This window comes from Panthera uncia (assembly GCF_023721935.1).
Source record: "Panthera uncia isolate 11264 chromosome A1 unlocalized genomic scaffold, Puncia_PCG_1.0 HiC_scaffold_17, whole genome shotgun sequence".
Lineage (NCBI taxonomy): Eukaryota > Metazoa > Chordata > Mammalia > Carnivora > Felidae > Panthera > Panthera uncia.
This window is the reverse complement of record NW_026057577.1, coordinates 130083768-130091726: the sequence shown is the minus strand read 5'-3', so window position 1 is coordinate 130091726 and position 7959 is coordinate 130083768.

Sequence of the window (7959 nt, the reverse complement as noted above, 5' to 3'; positions counted from 1 at the left end):
TAGAACATGTTTAGCTAAAATTCATTTTGCTAAACTGATGACCAGGGAAAGAACATGAACTGGGTGAAGGTAAAGCAAAGGGAAGATCTTTAGGACAGTGACCAAGAAGTGATGTTAAGTGGGGAAAAAAGTATTATATATATATTTTCATTCTTTTTTTCTTGCCACCTTTCATTGAATCCAGTTTCCACAAGGTTTCTTGTTGCCCAGGAAAAAAATCCTTTATTAGTATAGTTTTCTTTCTTATTTGATTTTTTAAATGTATCTTCAGCATATTCTCCACTTATTTTAATTTTTTTAATTTTTTTCTTCTTTCTCTAAATTCTTAATCTGAAGACTTAACTTGATATTTTCAAAGTTTTTAAAAATATTTTTGTATATAATTTAAGACTATGTATTTCCTTCTACTTATTTTCACTACATTTTGTTTTAATTTTTTTACATATACATTTTACTTCTCCTTCGATCCATGAATTACTTAGTAGAGTGCTTTCAAATTTCCAAAGCATTATACTTATTTATCCTTTTCATTATTGATTTCCAAGCTAATTATCTATTTTTAGTTGCAATTTCTTTGAACTTCGATATTTGTTCTATGACATTAAATGGGTCAAGCATGTATGATTCAGAAAATTTTGTATTTCATGTTTATAGTAGTTCACTGTTACTTTTTTAAACAAATTTCCACTAACTTAGTAATACCTTAAAGCAATATACATATACAGTATTATCTTATAGTTTTGGAAGTCAAAGTACAAAATCGGTCTCAGTGGGCTGATGTCAGGCTGTTGGTAAAACTGTCCTTTTCTGGAGGTTTTAGGTAAGAATTTATTTCTTTGCCTTTTCCAGTTCTGGAGACCACCTGTATTCCTTGACTCATTGCTCCTTTTCCATATTCAACTCTAGCCCTGGCATCTTTAAATCTGTCTCTTACTCTGACAACTACTTCTGTCCCCTTCTCATATGGCAACTCTCACTTTCTCTTCACATGGTAGTCAAAGATAATCTTCACCTGGTAGTCAACTCTTCACCTGATAGTCAAAGATAATCTCCACATCTCAATATTTTAATTTAATCACCTCCGCAATTTTTTTGACCATGCAAGGTAATACGTCTACGGTTTAAAGGTTCCGTGATCAGGATGTGAAAATTTTGTGGTGGGGTCATTACTTTACCACACATGCCTTCTCTAAATATTGATGATAGAATTCTATATCACTCAATCAGTCAATCAATAGATCTCTTTAAAACAAGCTTTAAGTAAGATTTCTGGGAACAGAGAAAAAGATAAGACCTGTATATTTGACTGAACTATTCTTTCACATGAACATAAAATATATGCATATGAGTATAGTAACAAATGACTTCAGTGATGTGTATCTTTGTGTGTGTGTGTGTGTGTGTGTGTGTGTATGTGTGTGTTTTCTATTTGAGTTGAGAGAGTAAATTCCAATGAATCCAAATTTGTTACCCCATGGTCACTTCCATTATCATCCCATGTTTAGTTTGGGCACTCATAAAAACAGCAGAAGTACTTAAGGTTCTCAATGGGGAGACAATGTAATAAATGTTATACTATTAAAATGAAAGTATGGACCCTCCTATCTAGGAGAGAATCACTCAGGATGCTATTTTTGGAAATGGGAGAGTGATCAAAGGGTACAGTGTGTCCTCAGTGACTGATAATCTTCAAATTTCTAGCCAGTCATTGATCAACTCCAAGGGTGATGATTAAGATGACAGGTGATTTCACTCTCACTGACTCAGCCCTCCTCACTCAGATTAAACATGGGACCACTATTTAAAAATATAAAACCATTGTATCACTTTTAATTGTGAATCACTCTGTTTTAACATATGGTAATTGATCACACATATAACACTAAAAAGAGAATTGTGAACTTGAAGTGTTGATTATGTTATTCTGTAAATCAGTCAGTTTCATAAAAACATTAATAAACAGAAATAGTAGTTGTGCACACAGAATGGTTTCTCAACTGTATTTTATATGCCCCAGCCAGGAGCTATACATCAGATAAAAATTACTGATTTATAATATTCTCAGAAACCTCTATTGATAAAAGCATACAAAAAGCAACTTCTCTGTGAAGCTTGTCTATTAGATGAATTTATGAGAGATGTCTGTCAAGGTAGATTATGACTGACTCGCGTAAAAGTTGCCTATATCAGGTTGAAAATGAAGGCGAGTGGTGTTAATCTCCCAATCTGTGTCCAAAGCCCAAGATCCACGAGTGGCATTGTCTTAATGCAAGAGAAAATAGATGGCTCAAACACAGGGAGAAAGTTGACCCTACCATCCCCATTTTGTTTTATTCAGGTCTTCAATAGAGTGGATGGTGCCCTCCCACACTGGCAAGGGTGATATTTACTCAGTCTACTGATTCAAAACTCACACCAAGAGGCAAAACAAGCATTTTGAAGGGATAGAGCAAGCATCATAACCAGACTCCAATATGGCAGAGATGTTGTAATTATCAGACTGGGAATTTAAAACAACTATGAATAATACGTTAAGGCTCTAATCAGTGCTGTAGATAGAATACAAGAATATATGGACAATGTGAGGAGAGAGAAAAAAATTGTAAGAAAAAATAGAAAAGAACTGCTAGAGATAAAAAACTCTGGACTCACTGTAAACAATACTTTGATAGGCTCCTTAGGTGACTAGACGTGACTGAAGTGACTAGACTAGACTGACATGACTAGACGTGACTAGAGTGCAGAAAGCATCTCTGCACTTGAAAGTGATTTCAATAGAAACATCAAAAACGAAGAGCAAAGAGAAAAAAGACTGAGGAAAAAAAAAGAGAGAGAGACAAGATATCCAAACTCCGTGGGACATGTACAAAATACCACTTGCACATAATGGAATTCCAGAAGCACATGTAAGAGAGAAGAACAGAAATAATACTTGAAACAATGACCCAGAATTTCTCAAATTGATGTCTTGGCACAAACCCACAGATCTAGGGATCTCTAAGAACACCAGGAAGCAAAAATGCCCACACCTATGCATCCATCATCAAACTTCAGAAAAACAAAGATAAAGAAAAAACCTTGGAAGAGAAGCAAACCTTACCTATACAGGAGCAAAGATAAGAATTACAGTGGGCTTCTCAGGAACCATTCAAGCAATGAGAGTAGAGTGAAATACTTAAAGTGTTGAGAAAATAAAACCATCATATAGAACTCTGTATCCTGAGAAATTATCCTTCAGAACTAAAAGAGAGATAAAGACTTTTTGAGACAAAAATTGCACAAGTTTGTTACCAGACATGGATCAGAAACTTGGATCTACATTTTAAAAAGGAAAAGTACTAGAGAAGGAAGGTGAAGGTAAACAAAAGCTTTTTTATTTGCAATTGATCTAACAGATAATCATTCACAATAATAGTAAAAATGTATCACACAATGATACAAGCGATAGGAAGAAGGAATTAGGAATATTTATTATAAACTACTTGTACTACCCATAAAATAGTATAGTGTTATTTGAAAGTGTGCTTGAATTAATTATATAAGTATTTTGAAAAATCTATGGAAATACTAAAGTAAATATATATATATATTTATATACATATATATATATATAAATATATATATATATGTATTTGAGAAGCTGGAAAATAAGAGAAAGTGGAATTATATAAAATATTCAAATAGGTATATAAATGTCAGAAAACAAGTGGAAGATAAAAATAGGAAAAAGAACAAAGGGAAAAATAGACAACAGTAACAAATATATAGATATTAAGCCAACCATATAAATAATCACTTTAGGTATCAATGGTCTAAATGCTCCCAATTAAAAGAGACAGATTCTCAGAGTTAATAAAAAAATAAGACCCCACTATATGAGATTTATAAAAAACTCACCTTAAATATAAAGAGACATATATTTTCAAGATAAAGGAATGAAGAAAGATATACCATGTTAACACTAATCAGAAGTAAGCTTCATGTAGCAATATTCTTTTAATTTTTTTAATGTTTGTATTTATTTTTGAGAAGGGGGGAGGGGTAGAGAGAGAGAGGGAGACATAGAATATGAAGCAGGCTCCAAGGAGCTGAGCTGTCAGCACAGAGCCCGACACGGGGCTCAAACTCATGAACCGCGAGATCATGACTCAGATGCCTAACTGACTGAGCCACCCAGGTGCCCCCCGGAAGTAGCAATATTAATTATAGACAGAGCATATATAAAAACAAGAAAAAATACCAATATTAACAAGGGGAATTGCATAATGATAAAGAGGTCAATTCCCCAAGAAGCCTTAAGAATTCTTAATCTGTATGTGCCTAACCACAGAACATCAAAATACATGAGGCAAAAACTGAGAACTACAAGGGGAAATAGATGAAAACACTTTTATAGTTGGAGTCTTCAACACCCCTTTATCAAAAATGCAGAAAATTTGGGGCTCCTGGGTGGCTCAGTCAGTTGGGCATCTGACTTCGGCTCAGGTCATGATCTCACAGGTTGTGAGTTCGAGCCCTGCATTGGGCTCTGTGCTGACCGCTCAGAGCCTGGAGCCTGCTTCCAATTCTCTGTCTCCTTTCTTTATGCCCCTTCCCCGCTCATACTCTGTCTCTGTCTCTCTCTCTCTCTCAAAAATAAACATTAAAAAAATGCATAAAATTAGTAAGGACATAGCAGAACTCAAGAACACCCTTAAGCAAATGAATATATTTGTCATCTAAGAATATTTCATCCAACAACAGAATGCACATTTTTCTCAAGTTTACATGAAATGTACACCAAAATAGACTGCCCTCTGGCCTATAAGATACACCTTAACAAATGTACAAGTATAGAAATTATACAATTGATGCTTTCAGACCACAGTGGAATTAAGCTGGAAATCAATAACAGAAAAAAAGCTGGAATACTCCCAAAAAACTTGGAGGTTAAACACACTTCTAAATAACACATGACTCGAAGAAAAAAAAATCTTTAAAACTAAAAATATTTTGAACTAAATAAAAATGAAAACACAATTTATCAAATTGTGAGACGGGCAAAAGACCTGAGCAGACACCTCAGCAAAGATACACAGATGGCATATAAACATAGGAAAACATGTTCCACATGTCATTAGGGAAGTGTAAATTGAAGTGATGAGATATCACCACAAGCCTGTCTAGAATGACCAAAATCCAGAATAGTTACAACAAAAGGTGCTTGTGGAGTCCAAATTGGCGTCCAAGTTCAGCTCATAGGGCTGACTATTTTTAGGATAACCTTATTTATATTTCTTTTGCTTTTACATGTTTAACCATTTTATTTATTTTTGGAGAGACAGAGACAGAGAGCAAGCAGGGGAGGGGCAGAGAGAGAGGGAGACATGGAATCCAAAGCAGGTTCCAGGCTCTGAGCTGTCAGCACAGAGCCCTATGCGGGGCTCCATCCTGTGAACATGAACGCAAACTCATGACCTCAGCGGAAGTCGGACGTTCAACTGCCTGAGCCACCCAATCCTAACCTTAGTTATATTTCTGTTGGCTGGCTTGATATCAGTTCAAGCAATAGGTATAGCTTGTCCATGTACCTCTCCCCATCCCGCAGGCTAGACCAAGAGCAGCAAGAAAGAGCTATTTTAATGTTCAACTGCTTTTCAAGTCTCTGCATGTATCACATTTGCTCTGAACTCATTGATCCAATCTAGCATCTGACCAAACCATGACTCAAGAGGCAAAAAATGTAGGCCTAACCTACCAATGGGGAGAGCTGCAAAATCACCTTGTAAAGGGCATGCAGACAGGATGGGAATTATGGTCCTTTTTGCCATGGACCGCAATTACAAATTTGCTTTGCAATTTTAATAGATTTGTCATAAACTAGCTTTGAAATTTTAATCAATTTCTGATAGAGTCTTCTGTTTGTTTTTTGCTGTTGTTCTTGTGTAAGTAAGGATGGCCTTCATAAATAATAATACTTCTATATACTTCCTACTGGAATGACTTCATATTTATTTTTATTCTCTTAATCCATTTGTCTTAAAGAGACAATGTTAAGTAATAGTGAGGATCAGAAAAAAAATTAATGACTTAATTAAATGCACAAATATGCATCATATTTGAAGCAATCAAGTTTCTTTAATGGAAATATTTTCACTTTAAAAGCATTGATTCATTTTGAATTTATATTTTCCATGCATGAAATGGTGAAATTGAGAAAATGGAAGTAACTACAAGGCAGAAAAGACATATGAGAAAATGTTATTAGTTTTTTATTTATTTTTTTTTACTATCTTATTTAAATGCTTGTAATTTTAATAACTGGTGTTTGATTCTTTTTCAATACTTGGTAAATTTCATGTCATTGTGAAAGACAAACACATTCTATAAATATTGGACTGTTTTATTTAATTGCATTGAGAGTCCTTGAATTATGTTTTACTATTTTAAAAGCTAGTTAAAACATTGTCTTAAGAATGACCAACCAATATAAAATATCAGTGATTTCCTTTGAAAAAGTTATATTTATGTCAGAATTTCTGCCCTTTGCTTAGGGAATTTTCATCATAATAGTGTCCTCTTTTCAGCACAATTTATCTTGTTAAAAATTCATAAGCTAATATATCATATGAAGAATTCATAATATCCATGAAGTATCATAATTGAAATAAATAGAATGGGATGCCAGAATGAAAGATTAACAATAAAATTGGTTGCTCAGTCGATCATTCATCTCATTAAGGAGGCTACTTTGATGAAAAATATACAAATATAAAGTTTCTCAAAATGTTGATATGTTTTAGATTGATTCATTAGAAAGACATTTTCAAATTATTATTTCAAGAAGATGCTGAAATTGTTTTACCAGCTAGGCAACACCAATAATACAATAAACTCATTTCTTAAATATCGTTGAAATGTCATAACTGCACTATGCTTGGCTACATGATTTAAGGTTGAAGAATTCTAAACTAAGAAGTGCTGAATATTAACCCTCAATGACTCAGTGTCCACCCCAATTCAACTAGTTATGATATCTAGGATCTTGGCTCAATAACTGTATGAGATCACAAGAGAAGAGAACTTTAGCAGTTCAAACTTTAAGATAATTTATTTTATTTAAAGTACTCTTGATGCAATGCATAACAAGCATTGTCCAGGCCATGACTCTTAAACATACAAATATGAAGAGCAAAGAATTCAGGATGAGATGATGTATAGCTCTTGTATTCTTCCTATAGATTTGTTTCTATGGAATCCTCAGAATAAGCCTGAAGTCTGGAATCATGTTTATAAGTGTATCAACTAGTTTGTTCACATTTGCAAAGTCTCATTTGCCATGTGAATTAGCATATTCATAGATTCCAAAGATTAGCACATTGATATCTTTGGGGCCCTTATTCAATCTATCACTGCAAAGATTCTGAGTTTATTACTATTCCTACAGCACAAGAGTTGAGAAGGGAATTTAATTTGAATAAATTATTACTTAAAAATGGATTTTTCTGGGACCATTTGTTTATAGACTCAATTCATCATCACACCATTTAAAGCAACAGGCATAGAAGAGTATGGTCATTCCATATTTTTGTTTATATTTACAATAGTTACCAATTTTAATTCTTAACAATTTGCCTTTGAATAATCTATATTTGATACTAACAGTATTTTCACTAGAGTTTATTCTTGTTCTCTCTTCTGTTATCAATTTTTTAATTCTCTTAGGATATTTTTAAATTTTAATAATTTCAGAAGATATGATCTGTAGATTTTTATGATTTTTAATTTCACATAAAATACATAAAAGTCATAAAATTAAAATGTTAATCACTAAAATCCCTTTGGTTATCACTTAAAATGAGTATTTTTAAATATATTTAGCATATAACTATGTAGTTTTGTTTTTTTGTTTTTTGTTTGGTTTTTGGAGAAGGAGAGAGAGAGAGCACGTGCACAAGAGAGAGAGAAGCACATGAGCAG